At 41.1% G+C, this 20,840-nt stretch overlaps 2 protein-coding genes across 3 annotated transcripts in view; both read right to left on the bottom strand.

The window, feature by feature from the left end:
- Positions 1-15,093, bottom strand: part of IL36G (interleukin 36 gamma) — a 63,380-nt gene extending 48,287 nt beyond the window's left edge. The window contains exon 1 of the mRNA XM_047745829.1: positions 15,037-15,093. The gene's annotated coding sequence lies outside the window, so the exon portion shown is untranslated. The remainder of the gene's footprint in view (positions 1-15,036) is intronic.
- LOC125109150 (interleukin-36 beta-like) overlaps positions 1-20,840 on the bottom strand; it is a 190,584-nt gene that overhangs the window by 66,123 nt on the left and 103,621 nt on the right. The window lies entirely within an intron of this gene.

Raw genomic sequence — 20,840 nt, 5'->3', positions numbered from 1 at the left:
GAGGGCGCACTGAGGAGTGGGGCCCCGGGCTCTCGGCTCCTCCGGGCCGGAGACCGGGAGGCCGCCATCTTTATTCCCGTCCTCCGGACTCTACGGAAAGCGCTCAGGGAACAAAAGCTCCCGAAAGCGAACCCGAGCGGATGACTCAGCGCGGCCCCGGGTAAGGGCGGTGCAACTCCGCCTGGGGCAAAGACGCTTGAGAATCACTACAACGGGCCCCTCCCACAGAAGATCTACGGGAAACCCAGCCAGGACCAAGTTCACCTACCAAGGAGAACGGCGGAATTCCAGAGGAGAAGAAAGCAAAGCACGGAACTCATGGCTTTCTCCCCATGATTTTTTACCCTTGCAGTTAATTTAATTTTTTTTTCTTTTTCAATTTTTTTTTTCTTTTTCTCTTCTTCTGCTAAATTTTTTTAACTTTTACCATTTTCTTTTTTTAACGTTTTTTAAATAGTTAATCTAATATATATATTTTTTTCCTCTTTTTATATTTTTTCTTTATTGGCTTTCTTTAATAGTTTTTTTTTTTTTCTTTCTTTCTGAACCCCTTTTTATCCCCTTTCTCCCCCCTCACAATTCGGGATCTCTTCTGATTTGGCTAAAGCATATTTTCCTGGGGTTGTTGCCACCCTTTTAGTATTTTACTTGCACCTTCATAAACTCTTATCTGGACAAAATGACAAGGCGGAAAAATTCACAACAAAAAAAAGAACAAGAGGCAATACCAAAGGCTAGGGACCTAATCAATACAGACATTGGTAATATGTCAGATATAGAGTTCAGAATGATGATTCTCAAGGTTCTAGCCGGGCTTGAAAAAGGCATGGAAGATATTAAAGCAACCCTCTCGGGAGATATAAAAGCCCTTTCTGGAGAAATAAAAGAACTAAAATCTAACCAAGTTGAAATCAAAAAAGCTATTAATGAGGTGCAATCAAAAATGGAGGCTCTCACTGCTAGGATAAATGAGGCAGAAGAAAGAATTAGCGATATAGAAGACCAAATGACAGAGAATAAAGAAGCTGAGCAAAAGAGGGACAAACAGCTACTGGACCACGAGGGGAGAATTCGAGAGATAAGTGACACCATAAGACGAAACAACATTAGAATAATTGGGATTCCAGAAGAAGAGGAAACAGAGAGGGGAGCAGAAGGTATATTGGAGAGAATTATTGGAGAGAATTTCCCCAATATGGCAAAGGGAACAAGCATCAAAATCCAGGAGGTTCAGAGAACCCCCCTCAAAATCAATAAGAATAGGTCTACACCCCGTCACCTAATAGTAAAATTGACAAGTCTTAGTGACAAAGAAAAGATCCTGAAAGCAGCCCGGGAAAAGAAGTCTGTAACGTACAATGGTAAAAATATTAGATTGGCAGCAGACTTATCCACAGAGACCTGGCAGGCCAGAAAGAGCTGGCATGATATATTCAGAGTACTAAATGAGAAAAACATGCAGCCAAGAATACTATATCCAGCTAGGCTATCATTGAAAATAGACAGAGAGATTAAAAGCTTCCAGGACAAACAAAAACTGAAAGAATTTGCAAATACCAAACCAGCTCTACAGGAAATATTGAAAGGGGTCCTCTAAGCAAAGAGAGACCCTCAAAGTAGTAGACCAGAAAGAAACAGAGACAATATACAATAACAGTCACCTTACAGGCAATACAATGGCACTAAATTCATATCTCTCAATACTTACCCTGAATGTTAATGGGCTAAATGCCCCAATCAAAAGACACAGGGTATCAGAATGGATAAAAAAACAAAAACCATCTATATTTTGCCTACAAGAAACTCATCTTACACCCGAAGACACCTCCAGATTTAAACTGAGGGGGTGGAAAAGAATTTACCATGCTAATGGACATCAGAAGAAAGCAGGAGTGGCAATCCTTATATCAGATCAATTAGATTTTAAGCCAAAGACTATAATAAGAGATGAGGAAGGACACTATATCATACTCAAAGGAACTGTCCAACAAGAAGATCTAACAATTTTAAATATCTATGCCCCTAACGTGGGAGCAGCCAACTATATAAACCAATTAATAACAAAATCAAAGAAACACATCGACAAGAATACAATAATAGTAGGGGATTTTAACACTCCCCTCACTAAAAGGGACAGATCATCCAAGCAAAAGATCAACAAGGAAATCAAGGCCTTAAATGACACACTGGACCAGATGGACATCACAGATATATTCAGAACATTTCATCCCAAAGCAACAGAATACACATTCTTCTCTAGTGCACATGGAACATTCTCCAGAATAGATCACATTCTTGGTCCTAAATCAAGTCTCAACCGGTATCAACAGATTGGGATCATTCCCTGCATATTTTCAGACCACAATGCTCTAAAGCTAGAACTCAATAACAAGAGGAAATTTGGAAAGAACCCAAATACATGGAGACTAAACAGCATCCTTCTAAAGAATGAATGGGTCAACCAGGAAATCAAAGAAGAATTGAAAAAATTTATGGAAACAAATGATAATGAAAACACAACAGTTCAGAATCTGTGGGACACAACAAAGGCAGTCCTGAGAGGAAAATATATAGCGGTACAAGCCTTTCTCAAGAAACAAGAAAGGTCTCAGGTACACAACCTAACCCTACACCTAAAGGAGCTGGAGAAAGAACAAGAAAGAAACCCTAAACCACGCAGGAGAAGAGAAATCATAAAGATCAGAGCAGAAATCAATGAAATAGAAACCAAAAAAACAATAGAACAAATCAACGAAACTAGGAGCTGGTTCTTTGAAAGAATTAATAAGATTGATAAACCCCTGGCCAGACTTATCAAAAAGAAAAGAGAGAGGACCCAAATAAATAAAATCATGAATGAAAGAGGAGAGATCACAACGAACACCAAAGAAATACAGACAATTATAAGAACATACTATGAGCGACTCTACGCCAACAAATTTGACAATCTGGAAGAAATGGATGCATTCCTAGAGACATATAAACTACCACAACTGAACCAGGAAGAAATAGAAAGCCTGAACAGACCCATAACCAGTAAGGAGATTGAAACAGTCATCAAAAATCTCCAAACAAACAAAAGCCCAGGGCCAGACGGCTTCCCGGGGGAATTCTACCAAACATTTAAAGAAGAACTAATTCCTATTCTCCTGAAACTGTTCCAAAAAATAGCAATAGAAGGAAAACTTACAAACTCATTTTATGAGGCCAGCATCACCTTGATCCCAAAACCAGACAAGGATCCCAACAAAAAAGAGAACTACAGACCAATATCCTTGATGAACACAGATGCAAAAATTCTCGCCAAAATACTAGCCAATAGGATTCAACAGTACATTAAGAGGATTATTCACCACGACCAAGTGGGATTTATTCCAGGGCTGCAAGGCTGGTTCAACATCCGCAAATCAATCAATGTGATACAACACATTAATAAAAGAAAGAACAAGAACCATATGATACTCTCCATAGATGCTGAAAAAGCATTTGACAAAGTACAGCATCCCTTCCTGATTAAAACTCTTCAAAGTGTAGGGATAGACGGCACATACCTCAATATTATCAAAGCCATCTATGAAAAACCCACCGCAAATATCATTCTCAATGGAGAAAAACTGAAAGCTTTTCCGCTAAGGTCAGGAACACGGCAGGGATGTCCGTTATCACCACTGCTATTCAACATAGTACTAGAAGTCCTAGCCTCAGCAATCAGACAACAAAAGGAAATTAAAGGCATCCAAATCGGCAAAGAAGAAGTCAAACTATCACTCTTCGCAGATGATATGATACTCTATGTGGAAAACCCAAAAGACTCCACTCCAAAACTGCTAGAACTTGTACAGGAATTCAGTAAAGTGTCAGGATATAAAATCAATGCACAGAAATCAGTTGCATTTCTCTACACCAACAACAAGACAGAAGAAAGAGAAATTAAGGAGTCCATCCCATTTACAATTGCACCCAAAACTATAAGATACCTAGGAATAAACCTAACCAAAGAGACTAAGAATCTATACTCAGAAAACTATAAAGTACTCACGAAAGAAATTGAGGAAGACACAAAGAAATGGAAAAATGTTCCATGTTCCTGGATTGGAAGAATAAATATTGTGAAAATGTCTATGCTACCTAAAGCAATCTACACATTTAATGCAATTCCTGTCAAAGTACCATCCATTTTTTTCAAAGAAATGGAACAAATAATCCTAAAATTTATATGGAACCAGAAAAGACCTCGAATAGCCAAAGGAATATTGAAAAAGAAAGCCAAAGTTGGTGGCATCACAATTCCGGACTTCAAGCTCTATTACAAAGCTGTCATCATCAAGACAGCATGGTACTGGCACAAAAACAGACACATAGATCAATGGAACAGAATAGAGAGCCCAGAAATGGACCCTCAACTCTATGGTCAACTCATCTTCGACAAAGCAGGAAAGAATGTCCAATGGAACAAAGACAGCCTCTTCAATAAATGGTGTTCGGAAAATTGGACAGCCACATGCAGAAAAATGAAATTGGATCATTTCCTTACTCCACACATGAAAATAGACTCAAAATGGATGAAGGATCTCAATGTGAGAAAGGAATCCATCAAAATCCTCGAGGAGAACACAGGCAGCAACCTCTTCGACGTCAGCCGCAGCAACATCTTCCTAGGAACATCACCAAAGGCAAGGGAAGCAAGGGCAAAAATGAACTTTTGGGATTTTATCAAGATCAAAAGCTTTTGCACAGCAAAGGAAACAGTGAACAAAACCAAAAGACAACTGACAGAATGGGAGAAGATATTTGCAAATGACATATCAGATAAAGGGCTAGTGTCCAAAATCTATAAAGAACTTAGCAAACTCAACACCCAAAGAACAAATAATCCAATCAAGAAATGGGCAGAGGACATGAACAGACATTTCTGCAAAGAAGACATCCAGATGGCCAACAGACACATGAAAAAGTGCTCCATATCACTCGGCATCAGGGAAATACAAATCAAAACCACCATGAGATATCACCTCACACCAGTCAGAATGGCGAAAATTAACAAGTCAGGAAATGACAGATGCTGGCGAGGATGCGGAGAAAGGGGAACCCTCCTACACTGTTGGTGGGAATGCAACCTGGTGCAACCACTCTGGAAAACAGCATGGACGTTCCTCAAAATGTTGAAAATAGAACTACCCTATGACCCAGCAATTGCACTGCTGGGTATTTACCCTAAAGATACAAACGTAGTGATCCGAAGGGGCACGTGCACCCGAATGTTTATAGCAGCAATGTCTACAATAGCCAAACTATGGAAAGAATCTAGATGTCCATCTACAGACGAATGGATAAAGAAGAGGTGGTATATATACACAATGGAATACTATGCAGCCATCAAAAGAAATGAAATCTTGCCATTTGCGACGACGTGGATGGAACTAGAGGGTATCATGCTTAGCGAAATAAGTCAATCGGAGAAAGACAACTATCATATGATCTCCCTGATATGAGGGAGAGGAGATGCAACATGGGGGGTCGAGGGGGTAGGAGAAGAGTAAATGAAGCAAGATGGGATTGGGAGGGAGACAAACCATAAGTGACTCTTAATCTCACAAAACAAACTGAGGGTTGATGGGGGGAGGGGGTTGGGAGAGGGGGTGGGGTTATGGATATCGGGGAGGGTATGTGCTATGGTGAGTGTTGTGAAGTGTGTAAACCTGGCGATTCGCAGACCTGTACCCCTGGGGATAAAAATATATGTTTATATAGCTGTAAAAAAAAGAAAGAAAGAAAGGATGAATCCCCAAGTTTTGTAGCAACATGGACGGGACTGGAAGAGATTATGCTGAGTGAAATAAGTCAAGCAGAGAGAGTCAATTATCATATGGTTTCACTTATTTGTGGAGCATAACAAATAGCATGGAGGACAAGGGGAGATGGAGAGGAGAAGGGAGTTGAGGGAAATTGGAAAGGGAGGTGAACCATGAGAGACTATGGACTCTGAAAAACGATCTGAGAATTTTGAAGGGGTGGGGGGTGGGAGGTTGGGGGCACCAGGTGGTGGGTATTGTAGAGGGCACGGATTGCATGGAGCACTGGGTGTGGTGCAAAAATAATGAATACTGTTATGCTGAAAAAATAAAAAAATTAAATTACAAAAAAAAAAAAGTATAGATTGCTCTAGGCAGTAGAGACATTTTAACAATGTTTATTCTTCCAATCCAAGAGCATGGAATGGTCTTCCATCTTTTTCTGTCTTCTTCAATTTCTTTCATGAGTGTTCTGTAGTTCCTCCAGTACAGATCCTTTACCTCTTTGGTTAGGTTTATTCCCAGGTATCTTATGGTTCTTGGTGCTATAGTAAATGGAATCGATTCTCTAATTTCCCTTTCTGTATTTTCATTGTTAGTGTATAAGAAAGACACTGATTTCTGTACATCGACTTTGTATCCTGCCATGTTACTAAATTGCTGTACGAGTTCTAGTAGTTTGGGGGTGGAGTCTTTTGGGTTTTCCATATAAAGAATCATGTCATCTGCAAAGAGAGAGAGTTTGACTTTTTCATTGCCAATTTGGATACCTTTTATTTCTCTTTGTTGTCTGATTGCTTCTGCACAGCAAAGGAAACAGTCAACAAAACAAAGAGGCAACCCACGGAAAGGGAGGAGATATTTGCAAATGACAGTACAGACAAAAGGTTGATATCCAGGATCTATAAAGAACTCCTCAAACTCAACACACACAAAACAGACAACCATATAAAAAAATGGGCAGAAGATGTGAACAGACATTTCTCCAATGAAGACATACAAATGGCTATCAGACACATGAAAAAATGTTCATCATCACTAGCCATCAGGGAGATTCAAATTAAAACCACATTGAGATACCACCTTACACCAGTTAGAATGACCAAAATTAGCAAGACAGGAAACAACATGTGTTGGAGGGGATGTGGAGAAAGGGGAAGCCTCTTACACTGTTGGTCAGAATGCAAGTTGGTGCAGCCACTTTGGAGAACAGTGTGGAGATTCCTCAAGAAATTAAAAATAGAGCTTCCCTACAACCCTGCAATTGCACTACTGGGTATTTACCCCAAAGATACAGATGTAGTGAAAAGAAGGGCCATCTGTACCCCAATGTTTATAGCAGCAATGGCCACGGTCGCCAAACTGTGGAAAGAACCAAGATGCCCTTCAACGGACGAATGGATAAGGAAGATGTGGTCCGTATACACTATGGAGTATTACGCCTCCATCAGAAAGGATGAATACCCAACTTTTGTAGCAACATGGATGGGACTGGAAGAGATTATGTTGAGTGAAATAAGTCAAGCAGAGATAGTCAATTACCATATGGCTTCACTTATTTGTGGAGCATAACAAATAGCATGGAGGGCAAGGGGAGATGGAGAGGAGAAAGGAGTTGAGGGAAATTGGAAGGGGAGGTGAACCATGAGAGACTATGGACTCTGACAAACAATCTGAGGGTTTTGAAGGGGCATGGGGTGGGAGGTTGGGGGAACCAGGTGGTGGGTATTAGGGAGAGCACGTATTGCATGGAGCATTGGGTGTGGTGCAAAAACAATGAATACTGTTACGCTGAAAAGAAATAAAAAATTTTAAAAAAAAAGAAATGCACAAGGTGGGGTGCCTGGGTGGCTCAGTGGGTTAAGCCTCTGCCTTCAGCTCAAGTCATGATTCCAGGGTCCTGGGATCAAGCCCCGCATTGGGCTCTCTGTTCAGGGGGATCCTGCTTCTCTCTCTTTCTGCCTGCTTCTCTGCTTACTTGTGATCACTCTCTGTCAAATAAATAAATTAAAATCTTTAAAAAAAAAAAGAAAGAAAGAAAGAAAGAAATGCACTAGATAGGTCTAGAATACCTTGTAGTACCAGAAAGTAAAAAAAACAGGGGAGAGGGGCGCTTGGGTGGCTCAGTCATTAAGTGTCTGCCTTCAGCTCAAATCATGATCCCAGGATCCTGGGGATCCAGCCCCACATCTGGCTCCATGCTCCACGGGAAGCCTGCTTCTCCCTCTCCACTCCCCCTGCTTGTATTCCCTCTCTTGCTGTCTCTCTCTCTCTGTCAAATATATAAAAATCTTAAAAAAAAAAAAAAAAAAAAAAAAACGGGGAGGCAGTAATTAGGTACGTCAAAGGGACCCCAGAGCAACTGAAAGGGTTCCCAGAGGCCAAAGTTGGAACAATTTGAGCAACAAAACACAAAACGTAGCATTGGATTGTAAAGTATAAAATAAATATCCATGAGTCCATACTGATATAAATAAATGATTGAATAAATTAATGGGGGAGAACAGATTTCCTCTGCAGAGGAATTTATGTATATACTTCCTCCTTCAAAGAGGTGGAGCATAACTCCCTTCACCTTAGGTGTGGGCTGACCCATATTGTCTCCCTTCCAAAGAGCACAGTGTAAATAGCGGGGGGGTGGGGGGGATAATATAACATGTAATATAACAGTGAAGAAATCTGGCAGACACTTCCCCAGTCAGCTGATCAAGGCTAGCATCAACATTGATAAGTCATATTGATAAGTCAGCTGATCAAGGCTAGCATCAACATTGATAAGTCATATTGATAAGTCAAAACGTAATTTTGATATGATGTCATGAGACTGGTAATTTACATCAATGGTCTTCCTCCCAAAAGCCTGTAACTCTAGTTTAATCATAAGCTTAAGTTAAGCATCTGTCTTACTTCAGATTTTATTAGTTTTATTTAAATTAATTTAAATTTTATTTATTTTTTAAAAAAACTAATAAAATCTGAACAGGTCCTGATCCTGGGTCTCAGGATCCAGCCCCACATGGGGCTCCCCCTCGGTGGGGAGTTTGCGTTTCCCTCTGCCCCTCGCCCCGCTCTCATGCTCTCTCTCACTTTCTCTCAAATAAATAAATAAAATCTTTAAAATAATAATAATGAAAAAAAATAATGATGATATATCAATATTATTAGTTCATTCATCATGATAAATGTGTCCTAACAACATAAGATGTCAACAACAGAGGAAATTAGGTGTGGGGTATATAGGTATTCTCTATATTATCTTCACAGGTTTTCTATAAACCTAAAACTATTCTAAAATAAAATAGATATTAATTTTTTAAACATTTAAATTTTTTATTAAAGTCCATATGTCTTTTTATACTTTGTGGTTTTGGATCATGTGGCACATATTCATTTTTTAAGATAACAACAATAAATGCAAATTCTCATGCTCTTATACCCTGAGCTTCTGATTTAGCAGGCCCACGGTTAAGCCCAGAAATAGGCTTTTTCACAAAGTTCCCCCATGTGATTCTGGTACAGGTGGTTCAGATCATATTTGAAGAATTACCACCTCTTCCTGATATGTTTTATTTAAAAGTCCAATAAAATGTATGACACAGACTCTTAATCTCACAAAACAAACTGAGGGTTGCTGGGGGGAGGGGGGTTGGGAGAAGAGGGGTGGGATTATGGACATTGGGGAGGGTATGTGCTATGGTGAGTGCTGTGAAGTGTGTAAACCTGGCGATTCACAGACCTGTACCCCTGGGGATAAAAATATATGTTTATAAAAAATAATTTAAAAAAAGAAATAAAATAAAATACACATAAAATTGAAAAAAAATGTATGACACAGCTGAGAGCTTGGGGTGATTGGGACCTAGCAATCTGCACTAATAGTGTTTGGTCTAGCCTCAAATACAGATAATGATCAGCATCCTACCACAGTAAAGAAAAAAAAGGAACATAAGCCTGAACATGGAGAACAACAGCATCAAAGAGGAATCCAATACTTAAACAAACAAAACAAAACAAAACAAAACAAAAAAATAGTAGTTGCTTTTTCAGCACTGCTAACCCATTCATTCACACAGTTAATCATTTCATTTTTAAAACTTATTTGCACAAGGCACGGTGCTAAGTGCTGGAAATAAAAATGATGAGCAAGGGGCGCCTGGGTGGCTCAGTCATTAAGCGTCACCTTCGGCTCAGGTCATGATCCTAGGGTTCTGGGATCCACTCTGTGTAGGAGTGGGAAGCCTGGCTGGTGGGAAGCCTATTCTACCTCTCCCACTCCCCCCTGCTTATGCTCTCTCTCTTGCTGTCTCTCTCTCTCTCTCTCTCTGTCAGATAAATAAATAAAATCTTAAAAAAAATGGTAAGCAAATGCAGACACCATCCTTACTCTTGAGGGAACTGTAGCCTCCTGGGAGATACAGATGTCAACCCAAGTTCCACCTAAGCAAATGTCAAACAACTCCCAGCACAGGCGCTGTGAAGAAGAGGGGGCCAGCTTATCACAGGGACTTTAGTCAAGGGGAGAGGGAAGCCTTCTCTGAGCAAGTGACTTTTGAACTGAGATCTAAAAAGGACATAGGGTTTAACTAGCCCAAGAGGGGAGGTAGTAACTCTTTGGGGTCAGACTATTTCTGTTATTAAAGTTAGAATAAGCAAAAGCAGAGCAAGGGCAGAACAATGAGGATTCCATGAGAACTGCTGCATCTCACTATCTGGCAGGTTGACACATCTCACAGATACCTCATCTGTGTGCCTTTAATCTTCACGCCTTACTTCCTCATCCAAGGAAAAGGATCACTGCCCCAGAAATGGAGAGCTTATGGCACCAACCTTTGTTCCTCTCCTACTCCACCCACTCTATCTTCTGGCATCCATAAAGCCAGCTCCCTGGCAAAAATTAAAATAAATTATTCATGAAGATCTATTTATAAGAAAAGACTTTGTGTACACCCAGGGCATTCTACTGCTCAGAATTCAGCAAAAAATGGAAGGTTTCTTTTTCCTTCCCTCATCTACCCATGAGTTGTGCTCACCTTGAGATCCATCAAGGTAAGAGTGGTGGGGGGGGTGTCATGAGCTCTTCTCAATATTTCAAAGTGTCAGGGAAAAAAAAACATATTTAACCACATGTAGGCCTTCCAAGTGAACCCAGAAATCAGATCTCTTTGCTTTTAGGTGGAATTACCTAAAATTCTGTGGTACTACTGTGATCTAATGATCTTGTACTAAGCAGAAGTCACGACTGACCATTGCATGGGGTTTTTTTGGTTTGTTTGTTTTTAATTTAATTTTTATTTTTTAAATTTCTTTTCAGTGTTCCAGAATTCACTGTTTACGCACCACACCCAGTACTCCATGCAATACGTGCCCTCCATAATATCTACCACCAGGCTCACCCAACCTCCCACCCCCCACCCCTCCAAAACCCTCAGATTGTTTTCAGAGTCCACAGTCTCTCATGGTTCATCTCCCCCTCCAATTTCCCCCAACTCCCTTCTCCTCTCCATCTCCCCTTGTCCTCCGTGTTATTTCTTATGCTCCACAAATAAGTGAAACCCTATGATAACTGACTCTCTCTGCTTGACTTATTTCAGTCAGCATAATCTCTTCCAGTCCCGTCCCTGTTGATACAAAAGTTGGGTATTCTTCCTTTCTGATGGAGGCATAATTCTCCATAGTATATATGAACCACATCTTCCGTATCCATTTGTCCATTGAAGGGCATCTTGGTTCTTTCCACAGTTCGGCGACTATGGCCATTGCTGCTATAAACATTGGGGTACAGATGGCCCTTCTTTTCACTACATCTGTATCTTTGGGGTATATACCCAGTAGTGCAATTGCAGGGTCACAGGGAAGCTCTATTTTTAATTTCTTGAGGAATCTCCACACTGTTTTCCAAAGTGGCTGCACCAACTTGCATTCCCACCAACAGTGTAAGAGGGTTCCTCTTTCTCCACATCCGCTCCAAAACACGTTGTTTACTGTCTTATTAATTTTGGCCATTCTAACATTGCATGATTTTAACACACAGTTTAAACCATAAATTAATTCTTGCTTACGAGTGCAGTTTGTTTATAAAAATCTGTCAAAATATACTGAGAAGTTGGAGGGATAAAAGCACAATTCAATAAGTTTCAGTTAGTGCAAAGCCTGGGAACATTGATACAGCAGAAAGAACTGGTTTTTTAAAGATGCTGGCTCCATCAGCTTGGGCTCTGTGAACTCACTCACCTCAGCTTTTCCGACCCACCTGCTCCTGTTGTAAAATAAGATCATGTCAGCTTCTCTGGATGGTTGTTAGAATCAGAGTTATAGCACATAGCACGGGGCCTGAGCAAGGGTGGATAGTTCATAGGTGGAGTTATGATGATGATGATGATGATGATGATGGTGATGACGATGATAGTGATGAAGACGATGACGATGGTGGGAATGATAATAGGACGAGGATGAATGGGATGGTAACAGTAATGATGATAATGATGGGGATAGCAATAATGATAACTTCCCATCTACAGAGATTCTGGATCAATTGGTTTGGGATGAGGTTCAGGCAACAGTATTAATGGAAAACTCCCCAGATGGCTCATACAGCCAGGGTTGACAGCCACTGTCCTAGACCAGCAGTCCTTAAACTTTTTAATCTCAGGACTTCTTTATACTCTTAAATATTATTAGGACCCCAGAGAAGTTTGCTTCAAAACAAAATTTTAAAATATAAAAACATACATACAAATCTTTCATTAGCCATTAGAGCTATCATATATCATATATCATATAGCTTCTGCAACACTCCCCTGGACACACATTAAAAAATGAGAAGGAAAAAGGTAAATGATGCCTTGTATTGTTATAGAAACAGTTCTGACTTCATCGACCTTCTGATACTGCCTTAGACTAAACTTTGTACACCTAGCTATTGCCCTCTGCACCCCCAACATTGCACACATGCACGCACGCGCGCGCACACACACACACACACACACACACACTATCAGCCTCCATTCCTGGCATCTCCACCACACCTAGAAGAGGAATCACACCCACTGACTCTCAGTCAATACAGGACATTCATATTCTACATAGTCTGATCAATGGAGCATTAGAAAAAGGCTGGGATGAAGCTTTCCACAGCTCTGGCTGCTTAAAACAAATGATGAAAGATATGCAAAGTAAATGAGCAATGTAAACAAGACTGTGAGTTCTGCATGGGCAAATAAACTGTTTTTATGTACCCTCAGACTCTATGGAAACAGACTAGACACAGCACATACTTGCTTCACCAATCACACATTACCTTCCTGACTGGCAATAACAAACCAGGCCCAGTCGGCTGACCCAGATGAGTAGCAGAGGTTGCAAACTGGCCACCCATGGGAAAGATTAGAGTCACAGACAAGTTCATCTGGCCCACAAGGTGTTATTTTAAAATACTGATTGATTCCCAACATTAAAAGCCAAGAGAGTTCACATTAAAAAAAAAAAATCTGGATTTGGGCTTTTATATTATTTTATTTTTATTTAAATCTGGCATTACTAAGGCTTTGTTCCCACAAAGGGTTGGAGCAGAGTGATAAATCCATCTTCAGATGGTGGTTGGGTTTCTTTCTTACTGCAACCCACTTCTTTCAATTCTGTCACCTGTCATGCGCACCAGGTATAGTATTTGGTGTTATATATTCTTGGAACTAATACGGCAGCCTTTGTTTCAAAATTTCATGGATCTTGAAGACCTCTCCTTTTGTGTAAGCTATTTTAGTAAGGTGAGGCTAGCTCTATTTACACACAGGTCAGGATTACTACAACCTCTACCATCCGGAAGCTCCTCTGAGATCTGACAGCATGAAGAAGGCCTCCAAAAAGCCAGGAGAATGGGCATTAAGTCCATTGCAACTTTCACCAGGTAAAGGCATCACACTTAACCAATTTACTTCTATTTCAACAAAATTCTATAAGCTTCTTCCAATCAGATTTTCTAGTGCAAAGATGAAAATAAATAGGAGAAAAAAATGTTCAGGTTGTGAACATAAGAAGGAATCGTTTCCCCTCCAGTCCTACTGTTCCCAAAAAAACACAGTCCAAAGAATTTTTTCATCAAGATTAATGGTGGATATAGAAGGAAATACTCTTCCCAACTATAATGCTACAATAATTAAGACAGGAATAGACACATAGATAAGTAGAACAGAATAGAGAACTCAGAAATAGACCTACACAAATGTCTAATTAATTTTTGACAAACGAGTAAAGTAACTCAATGGAAGAAACATACCCTTTTCTTTTTTTTTTTTTAGGTAATTTATTTATTTATTTGACAGACAGAGATCACAAGCAGGCAGAGAGGCAGGCAGAGAGAGGGGGGAAGCAGGCTCCCTGCTGAGCAGAGAGCCCACTGCAGGGCTCAATCCCAGGACCCTGAGATCATGACCTGAGCCGAAGGCAGAGGCTTAACCCACTGAGCTACCCAGGTGCCCCTAAATATACCCTTTTCAATAAATGGTGCTAGACAACTATATATCTACAGGCAAAAAATTAACCTCAACCTAAACTTCAACCATATATAAAAATTAACTCAACAATGGGTATCATATAAGACTGATAAATCACAGACCTGTACCCCTGAAACAAATAATACATTATATGTTAATTAAAAATACTTTAATGTAAAAAAATTAACTCAAAATGGATCATGGACTTAAACAGAAAAAATGAAACTATAAAACTTCCAGAAAAAAATGAAGAAAATCTTTGGTACCTAGGACTACATAAAGAGAGTTCTTAGACTTGACACCAAAAACATGATTCATAAAAGGAAAAATTGAAAGTCTGGAATCATCAAAATTAAAATGCTCTGTAAATGATCGTGTTAAAAGGATAAAAAAACAAATTACAGACTGGGAAAAGATATTTGCAAATCCCATATCTGACAAAGAACTTGTATCCAGAATATACAAAGAACTCTCAAAGCTCAACATTTAAAAAACAAACCATGCAATTAGAAACTGGGCAAAAGGGGATGCCTGGGTGCCTCAGTCAGTTACTGTTGGATTCTAGATCTCAGTTCAGATCTTGATCTCAGCGTCATGAGTTCAAGCCCCACATTGGGCTCCACATTGGGCATGGAGACTACTAAAGAAGGAAGGAAAGAAGGAAGGAAGGAGAGGAAAAAAGAGAGGAAGGAATGAAGAAAAAAGGGCAAAAGACATGGACAGACATTTCACCAAAGATAATAAGCAAGGGGCACCTGGTTGTCTCAGTCATTAAGTGTCTGCCTTCGGCTCAGGTCATGATCCCAGGGTCCTGGAATTGAACCCCACATCGGGCTCCCTGCTCAGTGGAGAGCCTGCTTCTCCCTCTCCTCTTGCTACTCCCCCTGCTTGTGCTCTCTTTCCTCTCGCTGTCTCTCTCTGTCAAATATATAAATAGATAAAATCTTTTTTTAAAAAAAGATAAGCAAATGACAAGTAAACACATGAAAATATATTCAACATCATTAGCCATTAGAAAAATGCACATTAAAGCCCCACTGAGATATCACTCCATACCTACCTATCATGATGGCAAGAATGAAAAAATAATGATAACATCAAATTCTAGCAAAGATGTGGAGAAACTGGATCACTCATACATTGTGACAGAAATATAAAATGGCACAGCCACTCCGAAAAATTGTTTGATGGGTCCTTTTAAAACTAAAAATGAACCTATCACATGACCCAGCAATTGCACTCCTGGCATATATCCCAGAGAAATGAAGATTTAAGTTCATACGAAAACCCATACACTGATGTTTTATGTTTGCTTTATTCATAATGGCCCCAAACTGGAAACTATCCACATGTCCAAGAGGTAACTGGTTAAACACACTGTAGTACATCCAGACCAGGGAATACTACTCAGCAATAAAAAGGAAAGAACTATTGATAAACCCAGCAACTTTAAGGAACCTCAAGGAAATTATGCTGAGTGAAGAAAAGCCAATTTCAAAAGAATACTTACTTCATGGTTCCATTTATATAACATCCATTAAATAGCATAATTATAAAGATGGAGAACAGATGCATAGTAGCCAGGGGTGAGGGATGAGGGGAATAAGGTGGGTGTGTCCATGAAGAGGGAGATGTGTGGGGTGGCACAGCTCAGCATCTCAATTGCGATGCTTATGTGGAGCTACCCAGGCAACAAAATTACATGGAGCTGCAGATACACAAATGAGTGTGTGTGTAGCTGAGGCAATCTAATAAACTCTGGGGATTGTACCAAGGCTAGTTTCCGGATTTTGTCATTGCACTGTAAGAACGCGAGATGGTAACACTGGGAGAAGCTACCTGAAGGGCACTCAGAACCTCCCTGGATACTCCTTTGCACCTTCCTGCCAATCTGCAATTATTTCTAAATAAAATGTTTTCTTACAAGGCTACGTCATTTAATTTTAGAAGACCCCTTTTAGGAACCCTCTTACACTGTTGGTGGGAATGCAAGTTGGTGCAGCCTCTTTGGAGAACAGTGTGGAGATTCCTCAAGAAACTAAAAATAGAGCTTCCCTACCACTCTGCAATTGCACTACTGGGTATTTACCCCAAAGATACAGATGTAGTGAAAAGAAGGGCCATCTGTACCCCAATGTTTATAGCAGTAATGGCCACAGTTGCCAAACTGTGGAAAGAACCAAGATGCCCTTCAACGGACGAATGGATAAGGAAGATGTGGTCCATATACACTATGGAGTATTATGCCTCCATCAGAAAGGATGAATACCCAACTTTTGTAGCAACATGGACGGGACTGGAAGAGATTATGCTGAGTGAAATACGTCAAGCAGAGAGAGTCAATTATCACATGGTTTCACTTATTTGTGGAGCATAACAAATAGCATGGAGGACAAGGGGAGTTAGAGAGGAGAAGGGAGTTGGGGGAAATTGGAAGGGGAGGTGAACAATGAGAGACTATGGACTCTGAAAAACAATCTGAAGGGTTTGAAGAGGTGGGGGGGTGGGAGGTTGGGGGAACCAGGTGGTGGGTATTAGAGAGGGCACGGACTGCATGGAGCACTGGGTGTGGTACATAAACAATGAATACCGTTATGCTGAAAATAAATTTAAAAAAATGATTAAAAAAAAAAAAGAAGACCCCTTTTACTACTGGAACTCATATTTCTCTGTAATGGTCAAGATACAGCACCAGCGGTCCCTGGCCTCCAGGAACTCATGGTTCCTACTGATGTGTTCTGTTACCCTAGCCAAGCCACTTCCCTTCTCTGGCCCTCGATTTCCCATCTTCAAAATGAAAACTGAATGGATATTAAAAACTCAAGCAGTTCTTGAGATGAAGGGCCTCAGATGGCCTGAAGAGGGTGCCATATAATATAAATGTGGGCTTTTTACTCAGTCAACCATAGGAGACAGAGGGCAAAAACCAGGGCATGACAAATAAGGAGACATGTAAACGAGGACCATTAGACATCTGCTCTGGGCCCTGGGGCCTGACTGGGTGTCACCGGCTGGCAGAGTATGAAGACAATGGGGGATTCCAGAAAACATGTGAGTGGAGCTACAGAGGGGAGAAATGAGAAAGAAAGATGTGAAAGGAGTAGGGCCAGTCCCCAAATGATTCAGCCACATGTATGTGTAGGTATGAAAGACTCAGCCTGTGAGCCAGACTCCACCCTGGCCTCTCCAGTCCCCACCAGGTGGCAGGATTTGGTCATGGTCTTCCTGCCTAAGCCGGTGCCCAGACACCAGCGTACTAAAGGCATTTCATCCAGTCTTGTGGCTTCAAATACCATCTCTTAGCCAATAACGTCCATGTTTACAATCTTAGCTCTCACCTCTCCCATGGAATAGAGACTTGTCTAACTGCCAATCTCACATTGATATTTGGCATCTTGAACTGCAAATGGCCAAAACCAAACTCTTGCCTCCCTGTCATCCAAACCTGCTTCTTTCCCAACGTCCTCCCTCAGGAATCGGCACCCCCGACCTGCCATTCCTCTACAGTCTATAAACGAGTCCTGGTGACTCCACCTTCCAGGATATATCCCAACTCTGTCCATTTCCCTCCGATGCCACTGCTACTGCCCAACCCCAAGGGTGGGGCTCTTCTTTCCTCTTCTGGACCTGAGTCCCTGCTTTACCCCTGCCCCAATAAGATGATCCTTTTACAGTGTACATTAGGTCTTGTCACTCACCAGCTTAAAACCCTCCAATGGTTTCCTGTCTCACTGAAAATAAAATCCAGACTCTTCACCTCCCTCACTCTCTGTGCTGCACTGGCCTCCTTCGGTTCTTCCAATATGGTGGGGCTTTTATACTCACTGTTGCCTGTACCCAAAGCGGAGGCTCCTCCCCAGATGTTCTAGTGCCGGGCTCCTTCTCATGGGCACCCCAAAGAGACCTTCCCTGACCAACCTCTCTCAGGTTACATACCTGCTGCCCTCCCCAACATGTTTCATTTTCATCATAAAGTATGTCACTATCTGAACATTTTCTTAATTTATTATTCATAATTGGTCCCTTGCCTGTCCACGGTGGGAACATAAGCTATATATGAACAGGGACCTCATCCACCTCGTCACTCCAGTGGCTATAACAAATCCTGTTACAACAGCAGAGGTTCAGTAATATTTGTTAAGTGAATGACTTACTAAAGGCCCATTGTGCAGCCCTAGCAGGGTAAGTGTGTTTGTCCTGGTTTCCTGACATACAGCAGTTCTCCCACTGTGACCGCAGGCCCGCCTTGATTTATTGGACTGAACCCTAACACCCAGCTCTCTGTTGCTTATCATTCAGGAGGCAGCTTACATGTGGTTTTCGAGGAATGCTATCCTCAATATGCCCCTACAGAGCCCCTCCCTGAAGAGAGAGAGAATATGCTCAGCACCAACCCCTGGGAGAAGTTGCTATCAGATGTTGATATGCACTGCGGTGCCTCTGACCAGAGAGTGAGCTAATAGCCCGTGGCTGTGCCCATGTCCGCTCACTCCCTTCACAGGCAGAATGGGCCCCCTTGTCATTGTGGAGTACTCTGAGGAAGGCCATTGTTCCTAAGACAGATTCTGGCCATACTCTCCCTCAAGACAGAAGATCCAGCCATCCTCCTTTCTTCTTTCTGTTTCCTCTCCCAGGTAGTAAATATACCTGGTCAGAGCCTTCTGGAAAGAAGCCCAGCAGTTCATCACACATTTTCCATAACAACTTTCTCTTTGTGGTCAACTTGTATTATTTCACACGCTTAACCATCCAGATTCTGAGGGGAGGAAACTTGAGTGAGGCCCTTCTCCAGCCCTGAGCCAATCCATGGACCCTCCCAACACAGATACCACAAGAGCCCTATATCGAGTGCCATCAGATGCTTGTCCAATTGTTTACAGAAGTAGTCCTCTGTTCTCTGTCAAACACATATACAGATTCCTTTATAGGGAACACAACAGGGAAGGAGAGATATGGAGTAAGATTCACCACCAAATCTTACCCCCAAAACTTCATTAAATAAGGTGCACAGCACATGGTAGGTACTCAACATATCCACTGAATGACTGAATTCAAGTAGAGAGGACAACATAACCTAAGATCCTAGGGGTAGAAAGATGCCAGTCTTAGCTGGAGAGATCAGAATTGGGCTGCATGGTTGAGAAAGTCCCACCCAGCACCTTAGTGACGAAGAAAGTCACCCCATGAAATCTAGAGATTTCTAGAGGTTGCTATTTCACCATGCCCTTCTGCAGGCTGACCCTTCCTCCTCCACTTGCTAGTATGAAAAGCTTTTCTCCTCCCGGGCCTGTGTGTGAGAATCCCTGCGGCAAACAGTAAGCAGGAGTTTTACTGTCACCTCCACCCAACAGTCTGTGTGACCAGTCTGAGGACACCTGAAGTTGGCTTATCTGCTAATTCACTCTTCGGTTTGGGAAACCTAACCACATCTCTGGCCTTTTTCCAAGCATCAGCTTCCTCGTTTCCTTCATCCCTGATGAGTTACAGCACCTCTTCTCAGTAATTTGCCCCAAGGCCCAAATCCAGTGTTAATAAAAATTATTCTTTTGGGGGCACCTGGGTGGCTCAGTTGGTTGAACGTCCAGCTCTTGATTTCGGCTCAGGTCATGATCACAAGGTCATGGGATGGAGCCTCACATGTGGCTCCATGCTCAGCACTGGGTCTGCTTCTCCCTTTTCCTCTGCTCCTCCCCCTGCTCTCACTTGCTCTCAAATAAATAAATAAATAAAATCTTTTAAAAATTACTCTTTTGTAAATTTTCAATCTTATTTTTAAGTTCTTATTTTATAATTCTTTTTAGTAAGAGCACCTAAGTGAAGATTATTTTTATCTAAGAAAGGTTAAAACTCAAAGATATGACCATGGCCTGAAGATTCCTGTTAAAATGGCTAGAAGAAAGAAGTAATATGACAGTCTACAAATACATTTAACAGTGGTTGCTTTTGGAAGACGGGATTAGGATGATTTCCTTCCATACTTTCCAATTCTCTGAAAAGACCTTATATCATTAAAATAATATATATTAATATATATTATGTATTATTTATATATTATTTATATAATATATATTAGATAACATATATTATCCAAATATATAATATTTGGACCAAATCTAAATACTTAAAAAGACTAACACTCACAAACATGGAAACCAGGGCAGAAAAGAAACCACTGAAAGGCCAGAAATGATACTTAATGTGAGAAGAAAATGGGGATGTGAGGGGGTGGAAATCTATGCTATATTTTCAAAGTTTCTCAACTCGCCTTATTGCTTTTAAGAATAAAGTATCAGGGGCGCCTGGGTGGCTCAGCGGGTTAAAGCCTCTGCCTTCAGCTCAGGTCATGATCCCGGTGTCCTGGGATCGAGTCCCGCATCGGGCTCTCTGCTCAGCAGGGAGCCTGCTTCCTCCTCTCTCTCTGCCTTCCTCTCTGCCTACTTGTGATCTCTGTCTGTCAAATAAATAAAATCTTAAAAAAAAAAAAAAAGAATAAAGTATCAAATAAACACTATACTTATGAGAAATCACATTCATGAAGAAGGGGAGATGGTCTTTTCAA

This window comes from Lutra lutra, chromosome 9, assembly GCF_902655055.1.
Source record: "Lutra lutra chromosome 9, mLutLut1.2, whole genome shotgun sequence".
Lineage (NCBI taxonomy): Eukaryota > Metazoa > Chordata > Mammalia > Carnivora > Mustelidae > Lutra > Lutra lutra.
The sequence above is the reverse complement of the archived record's forward strand: the minus strand, read 5'-3'. Positions and strand labels throughout refer to the sequence as shown.